Source organism: Lissotriton helveticus, chromosome 10 (assembly GCF_964261635.1).
Source record: "Lissotriton helveticus chromosome 10, aLisHel1.1, whole genome shotgun sequence".
Lineage (NCBI taxonomy): Eukaryota > Metazoa > Chordata > Amphibia > Caudata > Salamandridae > Lissotriton > Lissotriton helveticus.
Window position 1 is genome coordinate 789,676,412 of NC_136071.1, and position 19,623 is coordinate 789,696,034.

Consider the following 19,623-nt stretch of genomic DNA (forward strand, 5'->3'; position numbering starts at 1 on the left):
TGTAATGGCGCTTAAAAATGCGTTGCCTGACCCGCGTAAAAATCCATCCGTTTTTATGAGGAAGTCGAAGGTGCTTTAAATTCTTGTACTATGACCTTATGTGATATAGATTTGTTTTTTGGTCTAATCTTGCCCCCAGACATGTGGAGGACTGTTCGTAAAATTGATGATAGGGCTGTTTTTGGTGCCGAATGGAAGGATTTAGAGCGCTTAGATGCTGACCGAGAGCCCGCCCAAAAACCACATCAGTTAAAATTAAACCTTCTTGCAGTCATTTTGACTAAACTTAAAACGATTATCCCCCCTAAAAAGATTGATTGGACTGTTTTAGCATCATGCAAACAAAAGATAGATGAATCGGTTTCTGATTTCTTTACTCGCTTCGAGGAAGCTTTCCATGAATTTAGTGGCCAGTCTCTAACAGATGATACCGGCAGGCATTTGTTTGTCGATAAATATGTTATGAATCTGTTACCAGGGATAGCCAGCTGCCTAAAAGCTAGCGAAAGTTCTTGGACTACATCCTCTCCGGCCTCTGTTTTGACAATGGCTCAGTATTAGGAGCGCCAGGAGACGGAGGCGAAGGGGACTGAGGACAAGAAATCAAAAGAGTTAAAACGAAAGTTATGTTGGCCCAGGTATATGGTACGCCTTCTAGAAGTTACGATAGGGGCCCTGACAGAAATTATGATAGAGGTGGACGAACGCCTTCCAATACTCCTTATGGTCGTACGGATTTATCTTCGAATCAATGTGCATATTGTAAGCAGTTAGGCCATTGGATGCGTAATTGCCCGTTGCTACGTCCTCAGCAGGATGCCAGAGGGCGGGGCCAAGGGAGAACTAGTTCAGGTTTCTCGGAGCCTCGAGGAGACATGAACGATCGTGCCTGCTCAGACACGAATACACGCCCACAGCAGAGACAGAACACATTCGACAGGCGAAATCAATATCAAATGTCTGATTATGTCCAGCTGATCTGTACGATTCTGCTCATGCATAGGATTGCCTAGGATGGGGTAATGTTACAGCACATGTTTTGTTTCTACTGATCGCTTTCTAGTTGATACAGGAGCTACACTTAGCACTTTGTCTAAACAATTGGTTCCGAGGGCTCCCCTGTCTGGCACAACTATTACTTCGATAGGTTTCGATGGAACACCTTCCCTTAGCCCATTGTCACAACCACTCTCATTCCATGTTGATAAATTCAATGCTCCATGTCTGTTTTTGCTTTCCTCTAACACGCCAGACAATATTTTGGGTCTTGATATGTTAAAGTACTTTAGAGCCACGATACGATGTTTTTCTGAAGGGGTGTGAGTCATTTTAAACGATAATTATACTGAACCTGACAGAATTTATCTTGTTAATGAAGATATTGCATTAGCCTCACTTCCTGAATCTTTGTGGGCTACCTCAGACACTGATGTGAGTCAGATGGTTATTCCTCCAGTCCAGATTAGTGTCAAGGAGGGAGCTGTGTTACCTCGTTTGCCACAATATCGCATTTCACAGGAGGGAGAAGATGCGCTCACACGAATTGTACATGATTTCATACGAGTTGGGGTTGTTGAGGAAGTCCCATACAATGTTTGCAATAGCCCGATTCTTCCGATTCTGAAGAGAGATACTGACACACGAGTTTACAGATTTATTATTGACTTGAGGGAAGTCAATAAAATTGTAGTACCACTGTATCCCGTGGTTTCTGACATCACAACCCTCCTTACTTTGGTTCCTCCGGCCGCCACTACATTTACTGTGATAGACTTGAAGAATGCTTTCTTTTCGATCCCTATTCATCCTGATAGCCGATATTTGTTTGGTTTCACTTTGAAGAATCAATCGTTTCGATTTTGTAGAGTTCCTCAAGGCTATACTGAGAGTCCGAGTATTTACAGTCAAGCATTGAAAAGGGAACTTGATTCTTTTGTGCTGCCCGAAGGTGTGGCTCTCATACAATATGTCGATGACATCTTGTTGGCAGTGACACTCCAGAACAGTTTGAAAAATGTACTCTATCCTTGCTTTCCTTTCTTGCTACACACCATCACAAAGTCTCTCGGAAGAAGCTGCAATATTGTAGACCAAAGGTAACCTACTTAGGTCACCTTTTGTCTAAGGAGGGACGTGCATTGACATCAGATCGCATACAAGCAATTTTAGACACACCAGTTCATACCACACAGAAAGGAGTATGTGCATTCTTGGGTCTCACTTCCTTTTGTAGACAGTGGATTTTGGGATTTTCACACATTGTTAAGCCCTTGTTAGCACTTTTGACGAAAGATACCCAGTACCCCTTCCATGGACAGAAGAATGTGAAAGTGCTTTTCGACAGTTACGACAAGCCCTTTGTTCAGCACCAGTGTTAAGCACACCAGATTATACGAAGCTTTTCACACTTTACGTCCACGAGAAAGATGGATGTGCATTGTCAGTGTTGGTTCAGCTACACGGCGATAAGCAACGTCCGTGTGCATATTTTTCAGCAGTTCTTGATCCTGTTGCTAGAGCATTACCTGGATGCTTTCGTTCAGTTGCAGCAACAGCGGTGTCAATTCGACAGAGTGAGGGAATAGTTTTGTCACATAAATTGTTAGTACTAGTACCACATGCTGTTGATGCCCTTTTGAATCAGACAAAGACGCAGCACTTGACTAGCGCTCGTCTTACAGGATATGAAGTGACATTGCTAGCCCCTCACATTACATTGAAGAGATGTGCAACTTTGAATCCAGCCACTTTGTTGCCATTTCCGGTGACCCAGCCTCAGTCACAAGAAACGCACAATTGTATTTTTCTGACTGAAGAACAGACAAAGGGTTGCATTGATTTGCAGGATACGCCCCTTCCAGATGTAGATGGTGAATTGTGGGTTGATGGGTCTTGTTTGAAATTACCAGATGGTACGATCTCAGCCGCATATGCAATTACCACGCTTGAGACAATAGTGGAGACAGCTCGCATACCACAGAAATCGGCTCAAGCAGCTGAACTGATAGCTTTGACACGAGCATGTGAACTTAGTGCTGGTTTGTATGTGAACATTTACACAGATAGCCGCTATGCTTTTGGAGTAGCGCACGATTTTGGCCTACTCTGGAAGGAAAGAGGCTTTCTTACATCTCACGGAATACAGATAATGCACAGAGACTTAGTGCATAATCTTTTGACTGCATTGACATATCCGAAGAAAATTGCTATAGTGAAGTGCAGTGCACACAAGAAAGTAACAGATAAGATTGGACAGGGAAATGCCTTTGTAGACCGCGCAGCACGTGAAACTGCGATGCAGAGAAATTCTATGTACGTAGTGAAGTCACAAGCTGAAAGATGGCACGGTGCTAGGCAGGAAGTGCGAGAGATACAGAAGACAGCTTCTGAAAAAGAACGTAAACAGTGGTCTAAAGAAGGAGAGTTAGATGATGAAGGTTGTTGGAGAAACAAGCAAATGGATCGATGGAAGCTGCCTTTAGCTTTCGTACAACCTATGGTTCAGATGGCACATGGGCTAGCACATGTTGGAGCTTCCACGATAACGAAAATGCTCATGCAAGTTCCGGAGCATCCAGAAATTGCTAGCACAGCTAAGAGAGTAGTACAGTCTTGCTTGATTTGTTTGCAATACAATCCTGGAAAAGGGACATAAGTTCCATCTGGAGGTTTTGTTACACCAACTGCACCTTTTGAAGTCCTGCAAATGGACTACATTCAGCTTGAGCAATGTGTAATAATTTAAAGTATGTCTTAGTGGTGGTTTGCGCCTTCAGTAAATGGATTGAGGCATACCCTACGAATGATAATACTGCTATTACTACTGCTAAGGTGCTACTGAAGGAGTTCTTCCCGAGGTTTGGTGTTTGCAGACTTTTATGGAATGATAACAGACCTCATTTTGTCGGGGAAGTTATCAAGTATGTCCTGAAGGGATTAGGAATCAGGCAGAAGTTTCATGCTGTGTTCCATCCACAATCTGCAGGATTGGTGGAGAGGTATAATGCTACTCTCAAGCTAAAAATCGCGAAAATTCAAGCCTCCGCGAATCTGACTTGGCCAGATACGCTGCCATTGGCATTATTGTCCATTAGATCAGTACCACATTCTAGAACGGGTCTTACCCCGTATGGGGTGGTATTCGGACGTCCTATGAACATCTGGGGAGTTCCTGAAACCAAGCTCTGTGTATGATGTACCTTGTGTTTTAATGAATGACTATTTTGCACAATTAACTGACAGCTTGGTTTCTATTCATCAACAGGTTCGAGAAGCGCTCCCTGATAAATTCCAAGGTGAGGGCCATGAACTCCGCCCCGGTGATTTCGTGATGGTGAAAATCTTCGAGAGGTCAAGCAGCTTGGAGCCGAGGTGGCGTGGACCAGAGCAAGTACTCCTCGCCACGAGAATGGTAGTTCGGGTTACCAACAAGAGGAACTGGGTACATAGCACCCATTGTCGGAAGGTATTGTCGACCTTGGTGGAACCTGCTGTGCTGACCGATCATCGAGATATCCTGACTACGGAGAAAGGCCCGGCTGTATCACCTGACGGATCTGCGGAGTTCTTCCCGGACTAGATGATTCCAGGAGCAGCGCGATACAATTTGAGATCAAGAAAGTGATTTGCAGTTTTTTTTTGTTGCGAGGCTGGTTGAGCAACTGCTCTGGGTAGTGGAAACGGAAAGCCAATATGACAAGGGAGGGGGATCTGCCCTGCGTAGTGTAGTGACACCTGTCTTGATCTGTGGTGAAGAAACCAAAGTCTGCCCAGGGTAAAGAGCTCATTGACTATTTTGTTTTTTCTATTTTTTAGTTTGAAGAAGACTTTTGTGACTATGAATACCACTAAGACTAGCAAGGATCCTGCTTCCGATCTTTTTGCTATTATAAAGGATTGGTCAGAAAAGGAGCAGATATATTTCACTCTGATATTTGCTGATGAAGTTGTAGAAATGTTTCGAAAATATTCCTCAGTATTAGAACCTGCTGATATCGCAACTGATCATAAACAGCTACGTGATGGTTCTTTTGTTTTTTCCCAGGTAGAAGACATGATTACACGACTGGTTAAAATACGAAATGAGGCGAGTCGTCTGAAGGAGCAGAAAAAGGCTGCGGATGCCGTTCCACAGTCCAATCCGCCCGGAGAGGCGCAGTCTCCTATCTTCGTGACAGATAAGATGATGCCAGTTGTCATGCGACCTTTGTATGTTCCTCCTAAAGGAACGGGTGATGATGATGATAAAAATTCTCTTGATTCTAAAGGATATTTTATTTATAATTGGGTATACACTTCTTGGAATAGAGCAGATGTAATGGCGCTTAAAAATGCGCTGCCTGACCCGCGTGAAAATCCAGCCGCTTTTTATGAGGAAGTCGAAGGTGCTTTAAATTCTTGTGCTATGACCTTATGTGATATAGATTTGTTTTTTGGTCTAATCTTGCCCCCAGACATGTGGAGGACTGTTCGTAAAATTGATGATCGGGCTGTTTTTGGTGCCGAATGGAAGAATTTAGAGCGCTTAGATGCTGACCGAGAGCCCGCCCAAAAACCACATCAGTTAATATTAAACCTTCCTGCAGCCATTTCGACTAAACTTAAAATGATTATCCCCCCTAAAAAGATTGATTGGACTGTTTTAGCATCGTGCAAACAAAAGATAGATGAATCGGTTTCTGATTTCTTTTCTCGCTTCGAGGAAGCTTTCCATGAATTTAGTGGCCAGTCTCTAACAGATGATACCGGCAGGCATTTGTTTGTTGATAAATATGTTACGAATCTGTTACCAGGGATAGCCAGCCGCCTAAAAGCTAGCGAAAGTTCTTGGACTACATCCTCTCCGGCCTCTGTTTTGACAATGGCTCAGTATTATGAGCGCAAGGAGACGGAGGCGAAGGGGACTGAGGACAAGAAATCAAAAGAGTTAAAACGAAAGTTATGTTGGCCCAGGTATATGGTACGCCTTCTCGAAGTTACGATAGGGGCCCTGACAGAAATTATGATAGAGGTGGACGAACGCCTTCCAATACTCCTTATGGTCATACGGATTTATCTTCGAATCAATGTGCATATTGTAAGCAGTTAGGCCATTGGATGCGTAATTGCCCGTTGCTACGTCCTCAGCAGGATGCCAGAGGGCTGGGCCAAGGGAGAACTAGTTCAGGTTTCTCGGAGCCTCGAGGAAACATGAACGATCGTGCCTGCTCTGACACGAATACACGCCCACAGCAGAGACAGAACACATTCGACAGGCGAAATCAATATCAAATGTCTGATTATGTCCAGCCTCATCTGTACGATTCTGCTCATGCATAGGATTGCCTAGGATGGGGTAATGTTACAGCACATGTTTTGGGCTCTACTGATCGCTTTCTAGTTGATACAGGAGCTACACTTAGCACTTTGTCTAAACAATTGGTTCCGAGGGCTCCCCTGTCTGGCACAACTATTACTTCGATAGGTTTCGATGGAACACCTTCCCTTAGCCCACTGTCATAACCACTCTCATTCCATGTTGATAAATTCAATGCTCCATGTCTGTTTTTGCTTTCCCCTAACACGCCAGACAATATTTTGGGTCTTGATATGTTAAAGTACTTTAGAGCCACGATACGATGTTTTCCTGAAGGGATGTGAGTCATTTTAAACGATGATTATACTGAACCTGACAGAATTTATCTTGTTAAAGAAGATATTGCATTAGCCTCACTTCCTGAATCTTTGTGGGCTACCTCAGACACTGATGTGGGTCAGATGGTTATTCCTCCGGTCCAGATTAGTGTCAAGGAGGGAGCTGTGTTACCTCGTTTGCCACAATATCGCATTTCACAGGAGGGAGAAGATGCGCTCACATGAATTGTACATGATTTGATATGAGTTGGGGTTGTTGAGGAAGTCCCATACAATGTTTGCAATAGCCCGATTCTTCCATTTCTGAAGAGAGATACTGACACACGAGTTTACAGATTTATTATTGACTTGAGGGAAGTCAATAAAATTGTAGTACCACAGTATCCCGTGGTTTCTGACATCACAACCCTCCTTACTTTGGTTCCTCCGGCCGCCACTACATTTACTGTGATAGACTTGAAGAATGCTTTCTTTTCGATCCCTATTCATCCTGATAGCCGATATTTGTTTGGTTTCACTTTGAATAATCGATCGTTCGATTTTGTAGAGTTCCTCAAGGCTATACTGAGAGTCCGAGTATTTACAGTCAAGCATTGAAAAGGGAACTTGATTCTTTTGTACTGCCCGAAGGTGTGGCTCTCATACAATATGTCGATTACATCTTGTTGGCAGCGACACTCCAGAACAGTTTGAAAAATGTACTCTATCCTTGCTTTCCTTTCTTGCTTCACACCATCACAAAGTCTCTCGGAAGAAGCTGCAATATTGTAGACCAGAGGTAACCTACTTAGGTCACCTTTTGTCTAAGGAGGGACATGCATTGACATCAGATCGCATACAAGCAATTTTAGACACACCAGTTCATACCACACAGAAAGGAGTATGTGCATTCTTGGGTCTCACTTCCTTTTGTAGACAGTGGATTTTGGGATTTTCACACATTGTTAAGCCCTTGTTAGCACTTTTGACGAAAGATACCCAGTACCCCTTCCATGGACAGAAGAATGTGAAAGTGCTTTTCAACAGTTACGACAAGCCCTTTGTTCAGCACCAGTGTTAGGCACACCAGATTATACGAAGCTTTTCACACTTTACGTCCACGAGAAAGATGGATGTGCATTGTCAGTGTTGGTTCAGCTACACGGCGATAAGCAACGTCCGTGTGCATATTTTTCAGCAGTTCTTGATCCTGTTGCTAGAGCATTACCTGGATGCTTTCGTTCAGTTGCAGCAACAGCGGTGTCAATTCGACAGAGTGAGGGAATAGTTTTGTCACATAAATTGTTAGTACTAGTACCACATGCTGTTGATGCCCTTTTGAATCAGACAAAGACGCAGCACTTGACTAGCGCTCGTCTTACAGGATATGAACTGACATTGCTAGCCCCTCACATTACATTGAAGAGATGTGCAACTTTGAATCCAGCCACGTTGTTGCCATTTCCGGTGACCCAGCCTCAGTCACAAGAAACGCACGATTGTATTTTTCTGACTGAAGAACAGACAAAGGGTCGCATTGATTTGCAGGATACGCCCCTTCCAGATGTAGATGGTGAATTGTGGGTTGATGGGTCTTGTTTGAAATTACCAGATGGTACGATCTCAGCCGCATATGCAATTACCACGCTTGAGACAATAGTGGAGACAGCTCGCATACCACAGAAATCGGCTCAAGCAGCTGAACTGATAGCTTTGACACGAGCATGTGAACTTAGTGCTGGTTTGTATGTGAACATTTACACAGATAGCCGCTATGCTTTTGGAGTAGCGCACGATTTTGGCCTACTCTGGAAGGAAAGAGGCTTTCTTACATCTCACGGAATACAGATAATGCACGTAGACTTAGTGCATAATCTTTTGACTGCATTGACATATCCGAAGAAAATTGCAATAGTGAAGTGCAGTGCACACAAGAAAGTAACAGATAAGATTGGACAGGGAAATGCCTTTGTAGACCGCGTAGCACGTGAAACTGCGATGCAGAGAAATTCTATGTACGTAGTGAAGTCACAAGCTGAAAGATGGCACGATGCTAGGCAGGAAGTGCGAGAGATACAGAAGACAGCTTCTGAAAAAGAACGTGAACAGTGGTCTAAAGAAGGAGAGTTAGAAGATGAAGGTTGTTGGAGAAACAAGCAAATGGATCGATGGAAGCTGCCTATAGCTTTCGTACAACCTATGGTTCAGATGGCACATGGGCTAGCACATGTTGGAGCTTCCACGATAACGAAAATGCTCATGCAAGTTCCGGAGCATCCAGAAATTGCTAGCACAGCTAAGAGAGTAGTACAGTCTTGCTTGATTTGTTTGCAATACAATCCTGGAAAAGGGACATGAGTTCCATCTGGAGGTTTTGTTACACCAACTGCACCTTTTGAAGTCCTGCAAATGGACTACATTCAGCTTGAGCGATGTGTAATAATTTAAAGAATGTCTTAGTGGTGGTTTGCGCCTTCAGTAAATGGATTGAGGCATACCCTACGAATGATAATACTGCTATTACTACTGCTAAGGTGCTACTGAAGGAGTTCTTCCCGAGGTTTGGTGTTTAAAGTCTTTTATGGAATGATAACAGACCTCATTTTGTCGGGGAAGTTATCAAGTATGTCCTGAAGGGATTAGGAATCAAGCAGAAGTTTCATGCTGTGTTCCATCCACAATCTGCAGGATTGGTGGAGAGGTATAATGCTACTCTCAAGCTAAAAATCGCGAAAATTCAAGCCTCCGCGAATCTGACTTGGCCAGATGCGCTGCCATTGGCATTATTGTCCATTAGATCAGTACCACATTCTAGAACGGGTCTTACCCCGTATGGGGTGGTATTCGGACGTCCTATGAACATCTGGGGAGTTCCTGAAACCAAGCTCTGTGTATGATGTACCTTGTGTTTTAATGAATGACTATTTGGCACAATTAACTGACAGCTTGGTTTCTATTCATCAACAGGTTCGAGAAGCGCTCCCTGATAAATCCCAAGGTGAGGGCCATGAACTCCGCCCCGGTGATTTCGTGATGGTGAAAATCTTCGAGAGGTCAAGCAGCTTGGAGCCGAGGTGGCGTGGACCAGAGCAAGTACTCCTCGCCACGAGAATGGTAGTTCGGGTTACCAACAAGAGGAACTGGGTACATAGCACCCATTGTCGGAAGGTATTGTCGACCTTGGTGGAACCTGCTGTGCTGACCGATCATCGAGATATCCTGACTACGGAGAAAGGCCCTGCTGTATCACCTGACGGATCTGCGGAGTTCTTCCCGGACTAGATGATTCCAGGAGCAGCGCGATACAATTTGAGATCAAGAAAGTGATTTGCAGTTTTTTTCTGTTGCGAGGCTGGTTGAGCAACTGCTCTGGGTAGTGGAAACGGAAAGCCAATATGACAAGGGAGGGGGATCTGCCCTGCGTAGTGTAGTGACACCTGTCTTGATCTGTGGTGAAGAAACCAAAGTCTGCCCAGGGTTAAGAGCTCATTGACTATTTTGTTTTTTCTATTTTTTAGTTTGAAGAAGACTTTTGTGACTAAGAATACCACTAAGACTAGCACGGATCCTGCTTCCGATCTTTTTGCTATTATAAAGGATTGGTCAGAAAAGGAGCAGATATATTTCACTCTGATATTTGCTGATGAAGTTGTAGAAATGTTTCGAAAATATTCCTCAGTATTAGAACCTGCTGATATCGCAACTGATCATAAACAGCTACGTGATAGTTCTTTTGTTTTTTCCCAGGTAGAAGACATGATTACACGACTGGTTAAAATACGAAATGGGGCGAGTCGTCTGAAGGAGCAGAAAAAGGCTGCGGATGCCGTTCCACAGTCCAATCCGCCCGGAGAGGCGCAGTCTCCTATCTTCGTGACAGATAAGATGATGCCAGTTGTCATGCGACCTATGCGGGAAGCCGCGCCTTTGTATCATCCTCCTAAAGGAACGGGTGATAATGATGATAAAAATTCTCTTGATTCTAAAGGATATTTTATTTATAATTGGGTATACACTTCTTGGAATAGAGCAGATGTAATGGCGCTTAAAAATGCGTTGCCTGACCCGCGTAAAAATCCAGCCGCTTTTTATGAGGAAGTCGAAGGTGCTTTAAATTCTTGTACTATGACCTTATGTGATATACATTTGTTTTTCGGTCTAATCTTGCCCCCAGACATGTGGAGGACTGTTCGTAAAATTGATGATCGGGCTGTTTTTGGTGCCGAATGGAAGGATTTAGAGCGCTTAGATGCTGACCGAGAGCCCGCCCAAAAACCACATCAGTTAATATTAAACCTTCCTGCAGCCATTTTGACTAAACTTAAAACGATTATCCCCCTAAAAAGATTGATTGGACTGTTTTAGCATCGTGCAAACAAAAGATAGATGAATCGGTTTCTGATTTCTTTACTCGCTTCGAGGAAGCTTTCCATGAATTTAGTGGCCAGTCTCTAACAGATGATACCGGCAGGCATTTGTTTGTCGATAAATATGTAACGAATCTGTTACCAGGGATAGCCAGCCGCCTAAAAGCTAGAGAAAGTTCTTGGACTACATCCTCTCCGGCCTCTGTTTTGACAATGGCTCAGTATTATGAGCGCAAGGAGACGGAGGCGAAGGGGACTGAGGACAAGAAATCAAAAGAGTTAAAACAAAAGTTATGTTGGCCCAGGTATATGGTACGCCTTCTAGAAGTTACGATAGGGGCCCTGACAGAAATTATGATAGAGGTGGACGAACGCCTTCCAATACTCCTTATGGTCGTACGGATTTACCTTCGAATCAATGTGCATATTGTAAGCAGTTAGGCCATTGGATGCGTAATTGCCCGTTGCTACGTCCTCAGCAGGATGCCAGAGGGCTGGGCCAAGGGAGAACTAGTTCAGGTTTCTCGGAGATTCGAGGAAACATGAACGATCGTGCCTGCTCTGACACGAATACACGCCCACAGCAGAGACAGAACACATTCGACAGGCGAAATCAATATCAAATGTCTGATTATGTCCAGCCTGATCTGTACGATTCTGCTCATGCATAGGATTGCCTAGGATGGGGTAATGTTACAGCACATGTTTTGGGCTCTACTGATCGCTTTCTAGTTGATACAGGAGCTACACTTAGCACTTTGTCTAAACAATTGGTTCCGAGGGCTCCCCTGTCTGGCACAACTATTACTTCGATAGGTTTCGATGGAACACCTTCCCTTAGCCCATTGTCATAACCACTCTCATTCCATGTTGATAAATTCAATGCTCCATGTCTGTTTTTGCTTTCCCCTAACACGCCAGACAATATTTTGGGTCTTGATATGTTAAAGTACTTTAGAGCCACGATACGATGTTTTCCTGAAGGGATGTGAGTCATTTTAAACGATGATTATACTGAACCTGACAGAATTTATCTTGTTAAAGAAGATATTGCATTAGCCTCACTTCCTGAATCTTTGTGGGCTACCTCAGACACTGATGTGGGTCAGATGGTTATTCCTCCGGTCCAGATTAGTGTCAAGGAGGGAGCTGTGTTACCTCGTTTGCCACAATATCGCATTTCACAGGAGGGAGAAGATGCGCTCACATGAATTGTACATGATTTGATACGAGTTGGGGTTGTTGAGGAAGTTCCATACAATGTTTACAATAGCCCGATTCTTCCAATTCTGAAGAGAGATACTGACACACGAGTTTACAGATTTATTATTGACTTGAGGGAAGTCAATAAAATTGTAGTACCACAATATCCCGTGGTTTCTGACATCACAACCCTCCTTACTTTGGTTCCTCCGGCCGCCACTACATTTACTGTGATAGACTTGAAGAATGCTTTCTTTTCGATCCCTATTCATCCTGATAGCCGATATTTGTTTGGTTTCACTTTGAATAATCGATCGTATCGATTTTGTAGAGTTCCTCAAGGCTATACTGAGAGTCCGAGTATTTACAGTCAAGCATTGAAAAGGGAACTTGATTCTTTTGTACTGCCCGAAGGTGTGGCTCTCATACAATATGTCGATTACATCTTGTTGGCAGCGACACTCCAGAACAGTTTGAAAAATGTACTCTATCCTTGCTTTCCTTTCTTGCTTCACACCATCACAAAGTCTCTCGGAAGAAGCTGCAATATTGTAGACCAAAGGTAACCTACTTAGGTCACCTTTTGTCTAAGGAGGGACATGCATTGACATCAGATCGCATACAAGCAATTTTAGACACACCAGTTCATACCACACAGAAAGGAGTATGTGCATTCTTGGGTCTCACTTCCTTTTGTAGACAGTGGATTTTGGGATTTTCACACATTGTTAAGCCCTTGTTAGCACTTTTGACGAAAGATACCCAGTACCCCTTCCATGGACAGAAGAATGTGAAAGTGCTTTTCAACAGTTACGACAAGCCCTTTGTTCAGCACCAGTGTTAGGCACACCAGATTATACGAAGCTTTTCACACTTTACGTCCACGAGAAAGATGGATGTGCATTGTCAGTGTTGGTTCAGCTACACGGCGATAAGCAACGTCCGTGTGCATATTTTTCAGCAGTTCTTGATCCTGTTGCTAGAGCATTACCTGGATGCTTTCGTTCAGTTGCAGCAACAGCGGTGTCAATTCGACAGAGTGAGGGAATAGTTTTGTCACATAAATTGTTAGTACTAGTACCACATGCTGTTGATGCCCTTTTGAATCAGACAAAGACGCAGCACTTGACTAGCGCTCATCTTACAGGATATGAACTGACATTGCTAGCCCCTCACATTACATTGAAGAGATGTGCAACTTTGAATCCAGCCACTTTGTTGCCATTTCCGGTGACCCAGCCTCAGTCACAAGAAACGCACGATTGTATTTTTCTGACTGAAGAACAGACAAAGGGTCGCATTGATTTGCAGGATATGCCCCTTCCAGATGTAGATGGTGAATTGTGGGTTGATGGGTCTTGTTTGAAATTACCAGATGGTACGATCTCAGCCGCATATGCAATTACCACGCTTGAGACAATAGTGGAGACAGCTCGCATACCACAGAAATCGGCTCAAGCAGCTGAACTGATAGCTTTGACACGAGCATGTGAACTTAGTGCTGGTTTGTATGTGAACATTTACACAGATAGCCGCTATGCTTTTGGAATAGCGCACGATTTTGGCCTACTCTGGAAGGAAAGAGGCTTTCTTACATCTCACGGAATACAGATAATGCACGTAGACTTAGTGCATAATCTTTTGACTGCATTGACATATCCGAAGAAAATTGCAATAGTGAAGTGCAGTGCACACAAGAAAGTAACAGATAAGATTGGACAGGGAAATGCCTTTGTAGACCGCGTAGCACGTGAAACTGCGATGCAGAGAAATTCTATGTACGTAGTGAAGTCACAAGCTGAAAGATGGCACGATGCTAGGCAGGAAGTGCGAGAGATACAGAAGACAGCTTCTGAAAAAGAACGTGAACAGTGGTCTAAAGAAGGAGAGTTAGAAGATGAAGGTTGTTGGAGAAACAAGCAAATGGATCGATGGAAGCTGCCTATAGCTTTCGTACAACCTATGGTTCAGATGGCACATGGGCTAGCACATGTTGGAGCTTCCACGATAACGAAAATGCTCATGCAAGTTCCGGAGCATCCAGAAATTGCTAGCACAGCTAAGAGAGTAGTACAGTCTTGCTTGATTTGTTTGCAATACAATCCTGGAAAAGGGACATGAGTTCCATCTGGAGGTTTTGTTACACCAACTGCACCTTTTGAAGTCCTGCAAATGGACTACATTCAGCTTGAGCGATGTGTAATAATTTAAAGAATGTCTTAGTGGTGGTTTGCGCCTTCAGTAAATGGATTGAGGCATACCCTACGAATGATAATACTGCTATTACTACTGCTAAGGTGCTACTGAAGGAGTTCTTCCCGAGGTTTGGTGTTTAAAGTCTTTTATGGAATGATAACAGACCTCATTTTGTCGGGGAAGTTATCAAGTATGTCCTGAAGGGATTAGGAATCAAGCAGAAGTTTCATGCTGTGTTCCATCCACAATCTGCAGGATTGGTGGAGAGGTATAATGCTACTCTCAAGCTAAAAATCGCGAAAATTCAAGCCTCCGCGAATCTGACTTGGCCAGATGCGCTGCCATTGGCATTATTGTCCATTAGATCAGTACCACATTCTAGAACGGGTCTTACCCCGTATGGGGTGGTATTCGGACGTCCTATGAACATCTGGGGAGTTCCTGAAACCAAGCTCTGTGTATGATGTACCTTGTGTTTTAATGAATGACTATTTGGCACAATTAACTGACAGCTTGGTTTCTATTCATCAACAGGTTCGAGAAGCGCTCCCTGATAAATCCCAAGGTGAGGGCCATGAACTCCGCCCCGGTGATTTCGTGATGGTGAAAATCTTCGAGAGGTCAAGCAGCTTGGAGCCGAGGTGGCGTGGACCAGAGCAAGTACTCCTCGCCACGAGAATGGTAGTTCGGGTTACCAACAAGAGGAACTGGGTACATAGCACCCATTGTCGGAAGGTATTGTCGACCTTGGTGGAACCTGCTGTGCTGACCGATCATCGAGATATCCTGACTACGGAGAAAGGCCCTGCTGTATCACCTGACGGATCTGCGGAGTTCTTCCCGGACTAGATGATTCCAGGAGCAGCGCGATACAATTTGAGATCAAGAAAGTGATTTGCAGTTTTTTTCTGTTGCGAGGCTGGTTGAGCAACTGCTCTGGGTAGTGGAAACGGAAAGCCAATATGACAAGGGAGGGGGATCTGCCCTGCGTAGTGTAGTGACACCTGTCTTGATCTGTGGTGAAGAAACCAAAGTCTGCCCAGGGTTAAGAGCTCATTGACTATTTTGTTTTTTCTATTTTTTAGTTTGAAGAAGACTTTTGTGACTAAGAATACCACTAAGACTAGCACGGATCCTGCTTCCGATCTTTTTGCTATTATAAAGGATTGGTCAGAAAAGGAGCAGATATATTTCACTCTGATATTTGCTGATGAAGTTGTAGAAATGTTTCGAAAATATTCCTCAGTATTAGAACCTGCTGATATCGCAACTGATCATAAACAGCTACGTGATAGTTCTTTTGTTTTTTCCCAGGTAGAAGACATGATTACACGACTGGTTAAAATACGAAATGGGGCGAGTCGTCTGAAGGAGCAGAAAAAGGCTGCGGATGCCGTTCCACAGTCCAATCCGCCCGGAGAGGCGCAGTCTCCTATCTTCGTGACAGATAAGATGATGCCAGTTGTCATGCGACCTATGCGGGAAGCCGCGCCTTTGTATCATCCTCCTAAAGGAACGGGTGATAATGATGATAAAAATTCTCTTGATTCTAAAGGATATTTTATTTATAATTGGGTATACACTTCTTGGAATAGAGCAGATGTAATGGCGCTTAAAAATGCGTTGCCTGACCCGCGTAAAAATCCAGCCGCTTTTTATGAGGAAGTCGAAGGTGCTTTAAATTCTTGTACTATGACCTTATGTGATATACATTTGTTTTTCGGTCTAATCTTGCCCCCAGACATGTGGAGGACTGTTCGTAAAATTGATGATCGGGCTGTTTTTGGTGCCGAATGGAAGGATTTAGAGCGCTTAGATGCTGACCGAGAGCCCGCCCAAAAACCACATCAGTTAATATTAAACCTTCCTGCAGCCATTTTGACTAAACTTAAAACGATTATCCCCCTAAAAAGATTGATTGGACTGTTTTAGCATCGTGCAAACAAAAGATAGATGAATCGGTTTCTGATTTCTTTACTCGCTTCGAGGAAGCTTTCCATGAATTTAGTGGCCAGTCTCTAACAGATGATACCGGCAGGCATTTGTTTGTCGATAAATATGTAACGAATCTGTTACCAGGGATAGCCAGCCGCCTAAAAGCTAGAGAAAGTTCTTGGACTACATCCTCTCCGGCCTCTGTTTTGACAATGGCTCAGTATTATGAGCGCAAGGAGACGGAGGCGAAGGGGACTGAGGACAAGAAATCAAAAGAGTTAAAACAAAAGTTATGTTGGCCCAGGTATATGGTACGCCTTCTAGAAGTTACGATAGGGGCCCTGACAGAAATTATGATAGAGGTGGACGAACGCCTTCCAATACTCCTTATGGTCGTACGGATTTACCTTCGAATCAATGTGCATATTGTAAGCAGTTAGGCCATTGGATGCGTAATTGCCCGTTGCTACGTCCTCAGCAGGATGCCAGAGGGCTGGGCCAAGGGAGAACTAGTTCAGGTTTCTCGGAGATTCGAGGAAACATGAACGATCGTGCCTGCTCTGACACGAATACACGCCCACAGCAGAGACAGAACACATTCGACAGGCGAAATCAATATCAAATGTCTGATTATGTCCAGCCTGATCTGTACGATTCTGCTCATGCATAGGATTGCCTAGGATGGGGTAATGTTACAGCACATGTTTTGGGCTCTACTGATCGCTTTCTAGTTGATACAGGAGCTACACTTAGCACTTTGTCTAAACAATTGGTTCCGAGGGCTCCCCTGTCTGGCACAACTATTACTTCGATAGGTTTCGATGGAACACCTTCCCTTAGCCCATTGTCATAACCACTCTCATTCCATGTTGATAAATTCAATGCTCCATGTCTGTTTTTGCTTTCCCCTAACACGCCAGACAATATTTTGGGTCTTGATATGTTAAAGTACTTTAGAGCCACGATACGATGTTTTCCTGAAGGGATGTGAGTCATTTTAAACGATGATTATACTGAACCTGACAGAATTTATCTTGTTAAAGAAGATATTGCATTAGCCTCACTTCCTGAATCTTTGTGGGCTACCTCAGACACTGATGTGGGTCAGATGGTTATTCCTCCGGTCCAGATTAGTGTCAAGGAGGGAGCTGTGTTACCTCGTTTGCCACAATATCGCATTTCACAGGAGGGAGAAGATGCGCTCACATGAATTGTACATGATTTGATACGAGTTGGGGTTGTTGAGGAAGTTCCATACAATGTTTACAATAGCCCGATTCTTCCAATTCTGAAGAGAGATACTGACACACGAGTTTACAGATTTATTATTGACTTGAGGGAAGTCAATAAAATTGTAGTACCACAATATCCCGTGGTTTCTGACATCACAACCCTCCTTACTTTGGTTCCTCCGGCCGCCACTACATTTACTGTGATAGACTTGAAGAATGCTTTCTTTTCGATCCCTATTCATCCTGATAGCCGATATTTGTTTGGTTTCACTTTGAATAATCGATCGTATCGATTTTGTAGAGTTCCTCAAGGCTATACTGAGAGTCCGAGTATTTACAGTCAAGCATTGAAAAGGGAACTTGATTCTTTTGTACTGCCCGAAGGTGTGGCTCTCATACAATATGTCGATTACATCTTGTTGGCAGCGACACTCCAGAACAGTTTGAAAAATGTACTCTATCCTTGCTTTCCTTTCTTGCTTCACACCATCACAAAGTCTCTCGGAAGAAGCTGCAATATTGTAGACCAAAGGTAACCTACTTAGGTCACCTTTTGTCTAAGGAGGGACATGCATTGAGATCAGATCGCATACAAGCAATTTTAGACACACCAGTTCATACCACACAGAAAGGAGTATGTGCATTCTTGGGTCTCACTTCCTTTTGTAGACAGTGGATTTTGGGATTTTCACACATTGTTAAGCCCTTGTTAGCACTTTTGACGAAAGATACCCAGTACCCCTTCCATGGACAGAAGAATGTGAAAGTGCTTTTCAACAGTTACGACAAGCCCTTTGTTCAGCACCAGTGTTAGGCACACCAGATTATACGAAGCTTTTCACACTTTACGTCCACGAGAAAGATGGATGTGCATTGTCAGTGTTGGTTCAGCTACACGGCGATAAGCAACGTCCGTGTGCATATTTTTCAGCAGTTCTTGATCCTGTTGCTAGAGCATTACCTGGATGCTTTCGTTCAGTTGCAGCAACAGCGGTGTCAATTCGACAGAGTGAGGGAATAGTTTTGTCACATAAATTGTTAGTACTAGTACCACATGCTGTTGATGCCCTTTTGAATCAGACAAAGACGCAGCACTTGACTAGCGCTCATCTTACAGGATATGAACTGACATTGCTAGCCCCTCACATTACATGGAAGAGATGTGCAACTTTGAATCCAGCCACTTTGTTGCCATTTCCGGTGACCCAGCCTCAGTCACAAGAAACGCACGATTGTATTTTTCTGACTGAAGAACAGACAAAGGGTCGCATTGATTTGCAGGATATGCCCCTTCCAGATGTAGATGGTGAATTGTGGGTTGATGGGTCTTGTTTGAAATTACCAGATGGTACGATCTCAGCCGCATATGCAATTACCACGCTTGAGACAATAGTGGAGACAGCTCGCATACCACAGAAATCGGCTCAAGCAGCTGAACTGATAGCTTTGACACGAGCATGTGAACTTAGTGCTGCTTTGTATGTGAACATTTACACAGATAGACGCTATGCTTTTGGAGTAGCGCACGATTTTGGCCTACTCTGGAAGGAAAGAGGCTTTCTTACATCTCACGGAATACAGATAATGCACGGAGACTTAGTGCATAATCTTTTGACTGCATTGACATATCCGAAGAAAATTGCTATAGTGAAGTGCAGTGCACACAAGAAAGTAACAGATAAGATTGGACAGGGAAATGCCTTTGTAGACCGCGTAGCACGTGAAACTGCGATGCAGAGAAATTCTATGTACGTAGTGAAGTCACAAGCTGAAAGATGGCACGATGCTAGGCAGGAAGTGCGAGAGATACAGAAGACAGCTTCTGAAAAAGAACGTGAACAGTGGTCTAAAGAAGGAGAGTTAGAAGATGAAGGTTGTTGGAGAAACAAGCAAATGGATCGATGGAAGCTGCCTATAGCTTTCGTACAACCTATGGTTCAGATAGCACATGGGCTAGCACATGTTGGAGCTTCCACGATAACGAAAATGCTCATGCAAGTTCCGGAGCATCCAGAAATTGCTAGCACAGCTAAGAGAGTAGTACAGTCTTGCTTGATTTGTTTGCAATGCAATCCTGG